The sequence below is a fragment of the Delphinapterus leucas genome, chromosome 11 (assembly GCF_059928025.1).
Source record: "Delphinapterus leucas isolate spDelLeu-1000000601 "Yukka" chromosome 11, BTC_Dleu_Yukka2, whole genome shotgun sequence".
Taxonomy (NCBI): Eukaryota; Metazoa; Chordata; class Mammalia; order Artiodactyla; family Monodontidae; genus Delphinapterus; species Delphinapterus leucas.
The window spans coordinates 74,110,450-74,125,923 of NC_143139.1; the positions used below are offsets into that span (position 1 = coordinate 74,110,450).

General features: G+C 36.7%; 1 non-coding gene across 1 annotated transcript; it reads left to right on the forward strand.

The window, feature by feature from the left end:
* Nucleotides 1–354: 354 nt before the first annotated feature.
* On the forward strand, nucleotides 355–461 carry LOC115803474 (U6 spliceosomal RNA). The gene has a single exon (XR_004024221.1). It is a non-coding gene; the product is annotated as a U6 spliceosomal RNA (small nuclear RNA).
* Nucleotides 462–15,474: the final 15,013 nt, after the last annotated feature.

Here is a 15,474-nt window from a genome sequence, read left to right on the forward strand (position 1 = left end):
GCTGAATATGCATCTGTTTACACATTGGTACAAATTAATCATCATATATTAAATTATAACGCTATTATTTAAATGCTTGTAGAAGAAAGGAACAAATGTTTTCATATGTAAGTGCATATGAACCTCCTATAGATAGTCCCCAGAGCAGAGAATAATCCCAAAGTAATGATGTGACTTAGAAATGGAAATATCTTTTCCTATATGTATATAAAATGTTGTAAGCAGTGGTCAGGTTTCCAGCCTAAACAAAAGTGATCTGAATTTCTAGTTTATTTAAACTAGAGTTTTAAAATTTAAGATAAGAGTTAAGATCACTGTCCAAGAGGCAATATACCACATGAGTTAAGAATCAGAGTGCTCGCTTTGGCAGCACATATACTAAAATTGGAACGATACAGAGAAGATTAGCCTGGCCCCTGCACAAGGATGACACACAAATTCGTGAAGCGTTCCATATTTAAAAAAAAAAAAAAGAGAGAATCAGAGATACCCACTTTTGAGTCTGGGCCCCCCCGCCCACTGGTAGTGTCACTTTGGGGAGGTTTTGTGACCTCTCTGAACCCAGTTTCCTAGTCTGTACATTACAGGGATCAGCAAACTAGGACCTCTGGGACAAATGTGGCTTGCCATCTGTTTTGGCTCAACTTGCAAGCTAATTTTTTAAATCTTTAAGTATTAAAATCAAAGAAAGAAGAATGTTTCGTGACATACAAACATAGTATGAAATTTAAATTTCATGATCCATAAATAAAGCTTTATTGGAAGATAGCCACGCTCATTTGTTTACGTATGGTCTGCTTTCTATGCTGCTTTCTTGTGACCAGACAGAAAGTTACAATAGGGACTGCATGGCCCACAGAGCCTAAGGTAATTAATCTGTGGCCCTTTACTGAAAACATTGATCTAACCCTGCTGTAATATCTACCTTGCGGTGTTACCATTAGGATTGAATGTTATATAAAGTGTTTAGTGCAGGGAATTAGAGTGAGGAAGCCCTGGGCTTATGCTGCTTCTGAAAATGAATATGGGGCTGTGTGTGAAGACCTCTCAAGGACAGAAAAAAGACCAACTGGGAAATAATCTCAACATACTATCACTTCCCTCAATTTACAAGAATGAATGCTGGTGTCAGAAGATATTTGTAGAAAAATGGAAATGTCCCCATTTTGTCATTCTGGTCTAACCTAATAGCACCTGGATTATAAATTGCCAGTAACAATTCAGCATCCATTTTAATAAGAGGTAAAAGTTTGCCATAGACAATACTTTATTAGTTATTATTTTTATTGTTACTCTATTATTGACTATTTCATGATGGGATGGGAATCTCTATTTAATATATAGAAGCAACTATATTCAATATCCTGTGATAAACCATGATGGAAAAGAATATGAAAAGGAATGTATATATATGTGTAACTGAACACTTCGCTGTACAGTAGAAATTAACACAACATTGTAAATCAACTATACTTCAATAAAATAATTTTTTTAAAAAAAGGAAAGATGCAGATAACCCTCAAAAAAATAAATATATAGAAGCAGGTCAGAGTGTCTAATAATGAAAAAATAGTTATTAAAACACATTTCATGATCAAATAATTTGTTACTGAAGTAAGGATGATGAATGAAATGTAAAGATTCACTCCAAGATGGAAGTTCTTTCCCTCTCTTAACAATAGTAAAAGCTATACTACATCTAGTGCTTCTTCTATCAAGTGCTATGTAGGAATTTATTTTTAATTCTTCTAACAGCCCTCTGAGATAAGTAGGAAACTGGGAATAAGAATAGTTAATTCCATTGATATGGAAATCTAATACAGATATAGGCCAAGGGGGAGTGTGATGGCATCCTTTGGGGTGTATCCCCACTTTTGGTATAGCCACAAGGGCCCTATAATTAAGCCAAGACTCATTTTTAATGGAAACATGTGGCTTTCTCTCTAAATGCATTTCAACTAACTGTTATTATTAAATCAATAACCAGTAGTACCAATACCACTATTATCAGTAATGCTCACTTATTGTTTCAGTCATAAATATTTATGACCCACTATGTAACAGACACTGGATTTGGCCCTGGGTACACTATGGAAAACAAAATGAAATCGTTTATCCCATGGATCCTACATTTTAATCAGCAGCGGCAGATAACAATCAAATGAAAATTTTTAAAAATAAACTAGAAAATATCAAGAAATATTAAGTTCTATGGTTGACTACACAGTAGGGGAAAGGGGAAGAACACTTTTGCTTAGGTGGTCATATTAGAGTAGGCTACAAGAGTTCTAGTTGTAACCTCAGAGAGATTTAAGGTTATATCTCAGAGACCCTCTCAGCTAGATAAAGGCTTTAAGAATCTTAAAGGCCTTGTCCAAAAGACCTTTACACTTGGCCCAAAGTAAAATGAAGTCCATCTCAAAGAGACTTGTGGGAGTGGCTTTGTCTAATGGAGTCGACTACAATAAGATTTATAAGAAACTATAACTATGGAAGCACCTACAGCTTTGAATGAATTGAACAGAAATCATTTACACTGAAAAGAGGCTTCTGGGCCCCCAAACTTTAATGAACAGGAAGCAGACTGAGAAAGCTACTCAGCTACAAACACAGGCCATTTCTAAAGAAAAGGAAGATGACTCACTAAGAGATAGGAAGAGCCTCTTGCAGAAAGGAGAACTGAGCCCTAATCAAGGACTGGAAGCAGGTGCCCATTGGATTTCATAATTGTTGTTGACTAGTGACTACTCTGGGCCTCCCTTTACCTTTTGTCTTTTTTTTTTTTACAATTATCTAATCACAGGGTGTATGTATACAAAGGAGGAAGGGAAGGGAAGGGAAGGTGTCAAACAACTGGTCTCTCAGTTCACTAGCCTTCAAATCAATATAAATTATTCTTTAAAAGCTGTGACTGAGGAACTTCCCCTGAGAAGCCTCCTCTTACCCCACTCTACTTCAAACTAATTTAAATGATGAAATATTCTGAACTTGAGCCTGAAATTGACCCCATAGTGGGATAAGACTTTTGGAGGTCTTGGGAAGGGGCAAGTTCATTCTCCATGTGGGATAATTGTCAGTCATTAGAGTCCAGAGCTTTTTTTTTAATTCATCCATCCTCCCTCTCCCCAAACTTCTGGCAACCACTGATCTTTTACTGTCTCTATAAGTTTTGCCTTTTCCAGAATGTTATATAGTTGGAATCATGCAGAGTGCAGCCTTTTCAGACTGACTTTTTCCACTAACAATATGTACTTAAGCTTCCTCCATGTCTCTCAATGGCTTGGCAGCTCATTTCTCTTTATTGTTGAATAATATTCTGTTGTATGAATGTATCACTTTATCCATTCATCTTTTGAAGAACATTTCAGTTGCTTCCAATATTTTGGCAATTATGGATAAAGTCTTTTTAAGCATTCATATGCAGGTTTTTGTAAGGACAAAAGTTTTCAACTCATTTGGGTAAATACCTGGAAGCACAATTGCTGGATCATATAGTAAACCCAAATTTAGCTTTGTAAGGAACTACCATACTGTCTTCCAATGTGGCTGTAGCATGCTGCATTCCCACCAACAATGAATAATTAAGAGTTCCTATTTTTCTACATCCTCACCAGCATTTGGTAGTTTAATTTTGTTGTTTTCTTTGTTGTTAACTCTTTGGGAATTTTTATAGGCAATCATTTGTGAACAAAGACAGTTTTGTTTTGTTTTCCTTCCCTATTTGTATACCTTTTGTTTCCTTTTCTTATTGTAAAAGCTAGGACTTCTACTATGATGTTGAGTAGGAATGGTAAGAGGGACATCCTTGCCTTGTTCTTGATCTTAGGGGGGAAAAAAAAATCTCATTTCTCACCATTAAGTATAATGTTAGCTGTAGGTATTTTGTAAATGTTCTATATCAAGTTGAGAAATTTCTCTTCTATTCTTAGATTACTGAGTGTTTTGTTTTGGGTTTTTTGTTTGTTTTTGTTTTTACTCATGAATGAGTGTTAGATATTGTCAAATGCTTTTTCTGCAACTATTGATAAGATCATATGATTTTCTTCTTTATCCTGTTGATGTGATATAGTGCATTACTTGATTTTCAAGTGTCGAACTAGCCTTGTATATCCAGAAAAAAATCCCACATGGTTATGTTGTATAATTTTTTAATATATTGTTGGATTTGATTTGCTAATATTTGATTGAGGATGTTGCATCTATACTCATGAACAATATTGGTCTCTCGTTTTTATTTCTTGTAATGACTTCTTCTGGTTTTGGAGAATCCAGAATTTTGTCCCCATTTTTTCCTTGATTTCTTGCCTTGAATATTTCTCTTGAGGAGTCCAATTTGATACTAAATTTGTTTCCTTTCAAATGTGAACTTTTTAATTTTGCTGCTTGGATATTTTTGCGTCTTCTCAGTATTGCCAGTAATTTGAAGTCTCACAGTGATGGGCCTTAGTGTGATCATTTTCTTAATAGTTCTGCTAGACATTTTCTAGGCTCTGTTTATTTGGAAACTTCATTGTTTTAGTTTTGGAACTTTTTATTGTATTCTTCATTTACTAATTTTCTCCCTTCTGTTATCTTGTTTGGGGAACTCTTTTTGGTCAGCCTTTGGACTTCCTGGACTGATCTACTACTAATCTTATCTTTTTATGTCTATCATATTTTTCATTTAATTTTGTTCTGCTTTCTATGATACCTTGGTTTTATTATCTAGCTCTTTGGATGAGTTTTTAATGTCTATATTCATATTTCTAGTCTCTAAGAGCTCTAGCTAACAGTTCCACTTTTATAGTATCCTATTGGATGCAATGACTTATTTATCTGAGAACATAAATTATAGTTTTAATTATAGTCTTCATCTGTTCTCTGCATTCCTGTTTTCTGTGAGTTCTTTTTTTCTCTTTGATGTCTTTATTTTTAGGTGGGGCTTTCCTCTATAGCCTGGGATTTTTGTTAGCTGTTCATTTTTAAGATTGGGGCATCAGAAGCTTGAATTGAAGGTCTGTGTGAGAACATGAAATCTTCCAGCTGAGAGACTTCTCCTTGAGAGTGATTGATTTGGAATTTTTTCATTTCATATTGGGAATCCCACCCCACAGCCCATCCCATTTTCCCCAAAACATAACCCTCCCATCTCCTGGTAGCAGTGTATGATAAGCATTATGGGGGGCATTAGTTGCATAGTTCAGTGTCTAAACATTTATTTAATTATCTGTTTTCAGTTTGGCTCCTCTATTCTGTCTTCTGCTCTACCTCCTGTCCCTGAGCTCAGTGCGTCTTACTCTTTTTTTTTTTTTTAATAGGGTACCTCTCCATTTACTTAAATTTTCTTTGATTTCTTTCATCAATATGTTGTAGTTTTTACCTCACAAGTCTTGTAGATGTTTTGCTAGAATTATACCTAGGTAATTCATTTGCCTTGTTTTCCATGTGTCCACTACTAGTATATAGAAATACAATTGATTTTTTATTTAAAATTTTCCAGCTTTGTTGACATATAATTGACAAATAACATTGTGTAAGTTTAAGGTATATGATGTGATGATTTGATACTTGTGTGTATTGTGAAATTATTACCACAATAAAGTTAGTTAATACATCTGTCACCTCATATAATTACCTTTTTGTGTGTTGGTATGGTGAGAACATTTAAGATCTACTCTTTGAAAGGACTTTCAAGTATATAATATAGTATTGTTAACTATAGTCACTATGCTGTACATTAGATTCCCAGAACTTATTCTTCTTATAACTGGAAGTTGACCAACATCTCATTTTTCCCACCCTCCAGTCCATTCTACTCTTCTTTCTATGATTTTTTTTTTTTTTTTTTTTTTTTAGTTTCCACATGTAAGTGATATCTTACAGTATTTGTTTTTCTCTGTCTGGCTATTTTACTTAGCATAATGCCCTCAAGGTCCATTCATGTCACAGATGAGGGCCTCTTATTCCGATTCAGGATAAACCTGCAGTCTCCTGCCAGACTCAAGATGGGTGAATCTGTTGACTGCACACACCAGGGAAGAAGATTTTACCTGTCTCTAAAGAGACTTCCCACCACCTTCCTGATTGCAGCATACCTTCCCTGCTTTGTGTAATGCCCTTTCCCAGAGCCTGTGCAGGGATCTGGAGAAAGAACTAAGCACAGTTCTCACTGTCTTTCTCTCCAGCCAGTACTTTTATCCAGCTTTCTCAGCAATACTAACTCCTCCATTCACTTTCCATTTACTACAAGTAGTTGCCGTTTCAATCTATTATTGTCTCTTCTTGCATTCTTTTTCTTTTTGTTTTTACCATTTTTAATTCCTTTACTTTCACTTTAATGAGGTTTGGGGAGAGAACTGAAATGAAAACCATGTGTTTAATCTTTGTATAATCAGAAAGCTACTGGAATCATTACAAACATACAAAATAAAAATTTAAGGGATAGCGTACTACTTTATTCCAGATATACCAACGGCATATGATCACTAACCGAAACATGCACTTAATTTAAGCAAAACCAAAATTTGGTCTAAGCATTCATGTTATTAAAGACCACATTTCCTAAACTGTATAATTTGTATAATTCTCTCTCCCTAAAATTGCTATACTAAATAAGGGAAGAATGATTTCCTAGTTGTCTAACATTGACTATGTATCCTTTTCTTATAATATCACATGTGATCTTGTAAAGTCTAAGGAGGCTGAATTTAGGGGTGTTGAAGCCCATACAAATCATAAAGAGGGGAAGTCCTTTCATCCTTGGCACTCCTCGGAGCCTATAAGTACTTTCATTCAAGGGAAAATGAAAATGAAATGATGTAACAAATGATGTCTTTAGATCCCTGGGCACGCAATGGGTCTTTCTCAATATTTTTCCAATATTTAAACTTCTTTTTAATTATCCTCCTCCATTTTCCCTTTTGGTGGATTCTCCACCGTATACAGTGCCCACCTCCCACTAAGAATATTAAGTGAATCAGATCCTTCTCTCCGTCCCTTCCTGTTTCAGTCAGGCACAACCCAACCTCAGAGTCCTGGGAAAGATTATGCAGGTTGAGCCCCATTCATAAGAACACCCTATCAAGATGGCCAATGGGGACTGAAAATCAGCTGGGGTCTGCTTGCCACGCCTGGCACCTATGGGGCTGTGTCTCCCCAAATGGGATGCCATATTCTACAATAATTCATACAAAAATTCAGTTTGGACTAACAGTAGCTGTGGTCATTCAGATCTTCCTCCCAGGGCTTTGCATTCTAAAGACACCCTCATATGCACCTCAGCTGTAACAGCTTGTGGATCAGACCAATTCTGCAGGGTTACTTTTTTTTTTTTGCGGTACGCGGGCCTCACTGTTGTGGCCTCTCCCATTGCGGAGCACAGGCTCCGGACGTGCAGGCTCAGCGGCCATGGCTCACGGGCCCAAACACTCCGCGGCACGTGGGATCTTCCTGGACCGGGGCACGAACCCGTGTCCCCTGCATCGGCAGGCGGACTCTCACCCACTGCGCCACCAGGGAAGCCCTGCAGCATTACTTTTGATGTGATTTCTACTTCCCATTCCTCAGTTATTCTTGGGTCTTATCAGTTCTGTCCACTTACCTCCCATTAATATTGTGAGGCCCCATAACAGTTCAGTAAATTTCACTTTAGGTGAAGAAGGCCGAGTTGGTGATGATCGTTTAAAACCAAAACTGATACAGAGAATGTGTAAATACATGGATGGAATAGTATTGCCTGTTTCTTTTGGGGATGGGGGACTTGATGGTGCAGTGTGAGAGAAAAGGAGGAGGGTAGGGATATGAAGCAGAAAGGGAGGTTGATAAATTATTGAAAAATGTGAGCTCTAGTTCTTTGTAGTATTCTCTATCAAGGACTTTCCTCCCACCATCTCCCTACCTTGCCTGCCCCCCACCACAGCTCTCTGACTTGCAGCCTAGTGACAAAAGTGTGAGCTACCTAGTGTTTGGAGCATAAAGCCATTTCTCTGGTGGGCTTTATCCTGGGGATGGCTCTGTCCACACTAATAAGAGCCGACAATAGTAATAGCATACAAAATGGTGGGGATGTGAGCATCAAAGCAAAGAACAATATTTGGCTTGCAACAAGGTCACTTGCTTTAGTGTGGGGCTGAGTAGGAAGGAGGATCTCAGACCACAGGTTTTTTAACTGATCGAGAAACCAAAAAGCAGTGCTTTTTCAAAAAATTGCTTTATGGCAGAACTAGGTAAAATGAGAGTTTGAAAAACGAAATAGAAGAAAATAATCAAAAGTCAAAGTTTTTTCCTTAAGTCTGAGACACCACAGGAACAGAAGAGCCTGATTAAAATGAGCCATTTTACCAGATATATATGTTATATTATTAATTCCAGTGCAGTGTTCAAAAATGGAGAGAAAAAGATTTCAAAAGAGCACTCTTAAAAGTAGTGTGAGCTTGGTGTCCTAGGTAGTGTTACCGATAAAGGGAAGAGCAGATAAGCAAATTCAGTTTGGAAAATAATGACCCATACTATGAACCGGGACCCATGTGACAAGCTGCTGATACAAAATATAGCAGAAGTCTGTGTCGTAAAGGCTTATGCAATTGGAACCTTTCAAAATGATAGAGTACCTGCTGTTTTGTTTTGCTGGCTTTTTTCTTCTAGTCTGTAAGCCTCACTGGACAATAACATAAAACAAGGAGTTTGTTAAGGAAAAAAATATTTTAAAGTAGATGTAACAGTTGTCTAGGCTAGATGTGAGAAGATGAAAGCATAATGACTGTGGAAGTAGTGAAGGGTGAGGTGTGTACAGAAATTGAGTATATAAGGAGTCTCCCTGATTGGCACTTCATTAATTGCAGTAGGAAGATCCTCTGGTAATTCACACAGAGGCTAGACTAAAGGTTTCTTGACATTCAATTCACTGTAAGTCATTTGTGGTCCTGATGATGAATACATGTGAAGTTAGCTAAGTAAATCAATTCAGAAGATGCTTGGAAAATGCACAGGTGGACCAAGTGAGAATGAAACTGATGACCTATAATATACTGTGATGTACTTTGCTGAGGCACAAATTTGAATCATGGGATCTATAAAGCTGGAGGGCCCAGAGAGTTATTTGGCACATTTTTGTTGTTGTTTATGTATCTTTAAATAAATAGTATCTCTTGCCTTTACGTAAAAATCAAGATTTTCTTTCACCCCGGGAAAACATCTGGATGGTAATTGCCTGCGTTTAGAGAATAAATTTAGAATGATGGGATGTCACTTTGGGATCCTTTGGGGGTAGTTCAAAGGGATAAGTTGTTATACTCCAGATTAGTTAAAACTGAGGACAGATTTTGCACCAAATTATAAGAATATGCTTGTGTTTGTCTGACTTAAAATGTTGGCTCTCTAGTCAACACGAAATGAATTTCATGGAACAAGAAACAGTAAAACATAGGTATCTGTCCTCCAGAGGAGCTGCAGTAGGAGCCCAACTGGAAGGCATGGCATATCTGCTGTGAGTCTCACGTTGAGAGTCACAAAGGCAGATGCAGGTTTAATTTGCTTGTTGCTTCTCACATGAGCAGGTTCTAGTAAGCGTGCTCCAATGTTTACCAGCTGCAAGTGGTTCATTACTAAACAGGGATTAATAATTTGTGAAAGCAATTGTAGGTAGGTCATCTTTGAGAGTTGGTAAAAATGCTTGGTCCTTTATTAGAAATGGTTCAGAAAATAAAAGACAGCATTTAGTTTTGCTGGTGGTTGTGAAAGAAGGTAAGATAAAGAGTGTACTATTGAATGCAGTAGTAGCTCACCTCAGGGATGTGATGAATTGCATTAACAGTGATATTAGAAATAAGAAAATAAGAAAAAAAGGGTGTTATTTGTTAACTGAGAGAACTTTCTGTAGTCTTAAACTGTGATCATTTAGCACATCAAGGGGAATTCATAGTGTAAACAAGACTTGAAAGGGAGATTTTCAGTTACTTTTGGGATCTAATGGGTTTCAGGTACACTGAGTCATCAGAGTTCACAGATTCGATCTTTGCCAGTTAGTCCCTCACCTAGCATTCCAGTCTGAAACCCTGAGCTAGCTATTTAATATATCTGAGCCTCAATGCTTCATCAGAAATATAGGGTTCAAAACACATACACCTTATAAGGGTGCTCACAGTATTAAAAAGAAAATAATATCCAAGAAACTTTTTTGATCTCTATACTACCATAAAAAATAACAAACTATGATTATTTCATGATGAATCCATATGCTAATTTCTAACTCTTCCTATCTGTTCCCCCAAACAAATTTCTTAACAAACAAATTTCTTAACGATGTCTACTAGGTCATTTTCAATTAGCTTAGTCCTAGTTATTCTTTGTTAGTCAATGCCAATATACTGCTTTGATGAACAAAACTATGTAATTCACACCACTTTCTGGCTTTTCTCTCAATTAGCCCTAACAGAATTGATTATGTCCATTGAAAGAGAGTGTCACATTTCTTCATCACCTGTTCTTTGTCTATTTTCTGCCACCTCAGCTAATTCCCGAAAAATAAAATATGTTTTAGATTTCTTTTCATCTCTTATACTTTGTGGTAGGTAAAAATAATAGCTTCCCAAAGATGCCCCTGTCTTAATCCCTGGAAGCTGTGAATATGTTACTTTACATGGCAAAAGGAGCTTTGTGGATGTGATTAAGAAACTTGAGATGTGAGAATATCTTGGGTTATGTCAGTGAGTTCATTGTAACTACAGGGGCCTTGTAATAGGGAGGCAGTAGAGTCAGAATCAGAGAAGCAAGATGACAACAGAAGCAGAGGTTGGAGTGATGTGGAGCCATGAGCCAAGGAATGTGGGCAGCCTCTAGAAGCTAGAAAAGGCAAGGAAATGGATTTGCCCCAGAGCCTCCAGAAGGAATGCATCTCTGCTGATCCATTTTAGACTTCCATTCTCCAGAACTCTAAGTGAATCAATTGGTGTACTTTAAGCCACTAAATTTGTGGTAGTTTATCACAGCAGCAATAGGAAACCAACACAGCTATTTTTATGATTTTTTAAATTTTTTTTAATTTTTTGCAGTACGCGGGCCTCTCACTGTTGTGGCCTCTCCCGTTGCGGAGCACAGGCTCCGGACGCGCAGGCTCAGCGGCCATGGCTCACGGGCCCAGCCGCTCCGCGGCATGTGGGATCCTCCCGGACCGGGGCACGAACCCGCGTCCCCTGCGTTGGCAGGCAGACTCTCAACCACTGCGCCACCAGGGAAGCCCATGAGTAATTTTTTATTTGTTGGTGGAGGGGTGTTAGTATTGGTGATATAGGTTTTATAACTGAGTCAGGAAACCAAAAACAAAGAAAATGTCAGTCAGCCAAACCAAGAGCTGCTATCAGGGCTTCTCTATGTCTCATATAGGTTATAACAATAACCAGGAACTTGGCAATTTAGAGACTCAAAGAACCTCAAAACTAATCAAAGCAATACTGAAATAGTTGCTAGAATATTTATCAGCTGAGAAATTTAGGGAAGGACATAAATGGTGTGTAAATATTGTGAACTCTAAGTTATTCAAATCTTCGTTATTTTTTTTTCCCACTCTATACAGCTTCCACTTATACCAGGCCAGCCATATCCCATTTAACTCTTCCAGCAACTCTGGAAGCCTATATGGTTTATATCCTCCATCCTAATGGGGAAATGGGGGCTGAGACAGAACAATTTATGTAACTCAGCCACTCAGCTCATAAGTATTAAGTCCCCACGGAGCCCTAATTACAACAAGTTGCAAATGTAATTTTTAAATGTCAGTCATGTCCTTGTCTTCACACAAAAAAGATACTCTTTTTTATCTTTTGTGTCCCCAGCACCTAGCCCAGTGACTGCTACATATGATACACTTAATTTACTGATGGACTAAATAGATGACATAGCTATTCTGTGGCTAACTCTTAGGTTGAAGAGTGCACAATTCATCAGGTTTGGACCCCCGCTACAGCATCTCATCTAGTAAGTTCAAACAACACTTTGCCCTGTACTCCATGATACCTATGGAAATATAAAAAGACCTTTGTAGAGATTTTTTATTTTTGAGATTATTTTTTAAATAAATCACTTAATATATAGTAAAATGTGTAGCTATTTAGCTTAAAATGGGTTTCTGGATTAGTCAGAAGTCACTATTGGGTTAAATAATACAATAACAATGACTCCAAGAAGAAAACAAAGCAATAGAGTTTCTTTAACAATGTGGTAAGAAATTCACTGGAGTTAAATATTTAATCAAAAACATTCAATAAAAGTAGAATTGCTCCTGAAAGCCAGGCTGCATTATTGGTGAATTAACTAGACAGATTCTACAAACATTTGTCTAAGCCATTATCTGGAAAATCACTTTCAACGCTAATATGATGAAAATATATTATCCACACTAATAACAATGTCCCATCTGTTTAAACACTTTACAACCTACTGAAAGCCATACCTGCAGAAGGCCTTATGGCTCTGAATTTAAAAACAGTTGCAAGTTGAATGCATGTGGCAGAATTACCTGGTAAACAGGCCCTATGAGCTTCCTGTTAAAGGGCTTCTTTGGTACTGTGAACTAACCTTTCAAAATAAACTACCAGAACCGGCCATGGGCACATTGTACAGGGCCATGGATTATCTCTAACCAGTGATAAGTGACTGCTCAGTTCTAAGATATTTTATTTTATTTTATTTCTGGCTGCACCACGTGGTGTGTGGGATCTTAGTCCCTGACCAGGGATCAAACCCATGCCCCCTGCAGTGGAAGCATGGACCCCTAACCAGTGGACTGCCAGGGAATTCCCTCTAAGATATTTTATTGTAACTGCTTCTTCAAGACTGAAAGGTATCTGATATGAAAACCCAAAAGATAAGCAAAGAGTACAACCCCAAATAAAGTCTGTTTATAAGCCGTGAGTGTTTAATGCTCAACAAATTTAGTACATTTATTACCCATCCAGTTATCAAGGAATATTAAAAATTTGAAGGTGTAAAGTCCATTATTTCAGATTTAAATCACTTTAAGCAAGAAGGTAAGCATTTCTTCCCTCAATGAGAACAGAGTACAGTACAGTAATATTTCAGTTTGGTAGCAAACTGGGAGTAAACCAACCCAGAAATATCCAAGGGATACATTAACCAAATGATTAAGAACATTAATACAATTCAAAATAGTGAAATAGCCCTACAATATGAAAAACACTATTCCCTTTCATAGGGAGAATGTGGGTCAATGTGTGAATACTGGATACTAACATATGTAGTTGGATTTTCACAATAAAGTTTTCAATTTACAAAGCATGTTGTATATGTTAATGATTTTTTATAATAACTCTGTGTAGTAGGTAAGTTTAGAACCAGCTTCATTTTCCAGATGAGAAAGCAAAGACTTATAGTGACTTAGTTATTGTCCAAAGTCACAAAAATTTTAAGAGCTAAAGTAGAAAATTTTGGTCTAAGGCTAGTGTACATTTCTCAGTCTTTGCCCCTTCTTCAACATCTCAACCAATCCTGCTATATTTATCAGTAGAGATTTTAAAGGGGTTACCTACATATGATACTCCAACAAAGAATAAAGGTCTTAATAGGCTGCAAATTCTAGAAACATTAAATATATCAAATTCAAAAATATTATAGTACCTTTTTGGATATACTAAAAAGGTACTATGTTAGATGGCAGTGTTCCTCATGGTAGACTCAAACTGAGGCCTGAGTAATTCTTCAAAGCCAGCTAAAAGAAAGCAGTAGGAGGGTGATACACCAGACTGTTTAATCAGTGTCCAGTTCACTAAATACATGGATATAAATGCAATAACTTTTGATGATATGAATGTACAATCAAACACACCTGAGCAAAAATTCTGGTAAAATATTATCTCTCCAAAATACTGAAAAACAGGAAAAGTGAAAAATAAAAGATATTTTAGAGTGAGGAAAGAATAATTTGATTGTAGCAAGAGGAATACTAGTGAATTCCTAGTGCTCAAGGGGAAGCTCTAAGCATTGATCCAAAAGCATCTAATTATGTCCAGAAAGGTGAGTTTTCTCCACAGTATTGAAAGTGATGAATTAGACAGGAGAGAATTGTTGCAGGAAATAAAAGGCCCAGCTCTAGTTTACAATCCAAAGACCTTTATAAGCCTACCTTGTATCAAATTTTCAGTAGAAATTTTGGGACAGATGATAATATCTCTAAATGCAGTTCTAAGAGCTGAAAAATCTCAGTGTTTAACCTAGGGAGATTCTGACTAATTTCGTGTGCTTATCCCAACTTTACTGGATTCATACTTTAGGAAACTGCAGCTGATTTATCTCAGACAAAGTATTTCCCCAAGGAGAACATTTAAAATGTAATTCTTATATTTTTTTATTGTTTGCTTGATTAATTTTTTATTTTGTCATCAATTGTTTGTATTTTCATGGAATGAAATATGTTTTTAGAAAAGGAATATCCAAAGTACAGCCTTCTGTCATTAGGAACTATGGCTAGCATATGACCTGGAAAAGCTGGGTCATTAGTTGGAGTACACCTGTATTTTTAAGACCACAGTGAACCTTTCTTTCAGCATGAATTATAGAAGTACAGAGAAAGGAATAAAATGGTATGATCTGAGCCAAAATGTTAAGAAGAGTTTTATGGAAGAGATGAGAGTTAAGAAGAACTTTGAAGAATGAATAGGATTTGGGTACATGGAGAGGAATTAGGAAGTTTTTCCAGGCAGGGAGAAAATGAATAACGCCTTTTAGTCAGAAAGGAGCACAATCCAGAACTATGAGAAAACCAGTCAGTCTGAAATAATGAATTATTTTTTCTTTTCATTTATTCAATAAATATTTGTTGAGTAATTACTGTATTTCTAGCAGCATACTGGGTAAGAGAGAAACAAGATAAATAATGCATAGTTTTGCTCTCAATAATCTCATTGTCTAGCTAGAGAAACTCTATTAGTAAGAAATTATGTTCAGCTCCTTGAAAAAACAATATGACTGTTGTGGTTTAGTCAGAGATTCCCAAGAGGCGTGCTACACAGTACATTATTGTTTTGCCGATGTGTTATAGGTGTGACAAGATAAGGTACTTCTACTTGAGAGCAAAAAGAGCATTCTGAATATTCAACTTTGTCTATGAGTTGCCTTTTCCTTGTAAGTATCAAATATTATCATTTTCTATATATTTTGTGATGTGAAAAAAATACTGGGAAACAGTGGCTTTACCAAACAGGTTGATACTTTATCATATTTTTAAAAAATCCATAGTACACAGCTAAGCATGGTACCGGAAGTTCCATTACATCATTATAGCTTCTTTTTATGTTTTTGTTTCATCATCCTTCACATATGGCTTTTATTTTCATGGTTGCCACAGACCTCCAAAATGGCTGCTCCATGTCTATCCTCTCATCTGTATTCCAGTTATAAAGAAGGAAGTTATACCTACATTAGGAAAACAAAACTTATTCAGCAATAACCAACAATGTTCCAGTTATTCTCTTAATCAGAACTGTG